A 1216-nucleotide genomic window follows, 5' to 3' on the forward strand; every position below is an offset into this window, starting at 1 on the left:
TCCTGGCTCTATGGATTTTCTTAATCTTTTTCAGACAGTAAGAAACAGGCAGAATTTAAGCCATGCGATAAGATTTTGAGGCGTAAAGAAACAGCCCCTGGCTCAGGGCTCATGAAATTAGGATTATTTTTAGGAAGGATGGTGGAATGAGAAGAGTGTGACCTTTGGCACAGTTTCTTTCACTTGTCTGGTCGTGTGTCAGGTGTGCTCAATCAGGAGGTATCTCATTCCTGATGGACTGAGTCCTGGAAAAAGAAATGAACGCTGCCAAGACTGAACAGGGAGGAAGGAGCCACCATTTTCAGGAGAAAGATCTCCAGAACCATGAGAAATCCAGATGCCGTGGCTTCACACAAGACGCTGGAGGTTCTAATCTCTGGAGCCGGGACCTGGGCATGATTTTCCTTTCATGCTCCTAACTGATTCCCAGGTGAGCCCAAAGGATAACGTCTCTGCAAGTTGTGCTCATTGCACTGAAGTTTGCACATGTCACACAGAAACACTGTTAATAAGCACATTTGGATGCTTGAGCAGGGTTGTACCCAAGAGTCTGTGTTTCTATGGAGCGCTGAGTTCTACCGTGGACATGTTTACTCTTGGGTAGGTTAACTTTGATCACTGTACCTAACGAGAAATTGATCTGTAATGATTCCAAATTGAAGCACCTGTTGATTTTGTGCTATTTGGATGAATTCTGTTAATATTTAAATGGAAGGCCGGACACGGTGGCTCATGTCTGTAATTCCTGTACTTTAGGAGGCCAAGTCGGGTGGATCATCAGAGGTCAGAAGTTCGAGACCAGCCTGGCCAACATGGTGAAACTATGTCTCTACTAAATACACATTTTTTAAAATTAGCTGTGCGTAGTAGTGAGCACCTGGAATCCCAGTGTCTTGGGAGGCTGAGGCAGGTGATTCACTTGAGGCAGGGGTAGCAGTGAGCTGAGATTTTGCCACTGCACTGAAGCATGGGTAACAAGAGCAAAACTCTGTCTCAAAAAAAAAAAAAATTAAAAGGAGTTTCTAGCCCCAGATTAAGCATGAAATGTAATAAGCAAATACACAAAACAAAGGGGCCATTCTCTAAAATAATTTCCACGGAAACACCACCAAAGATAAATGAGTTCATTACAGGGCAGGGATTGTGCTTAAAAGATGCAGCCTCCACAGCTGGACACTTGATTTCAGAATTTTCCCTAATGCCGTTTTTTACACAC

This window comes from Cebus imitator, unplaced genomic scaffold, assembly GCF_001604975.1.
Source record: "Cebus imitator isolate Cc_AM_T3 unplaced genomic scaffold, Cebus_imitator-1.0 Scaffold2830, whole genome shotgun sequence".
NCBI classification, from domain to species: Eukaryota; Metazoa; Chordata; class Mammalia; order Primates; family Cebidae; genus Cebus; species Cebus imitator.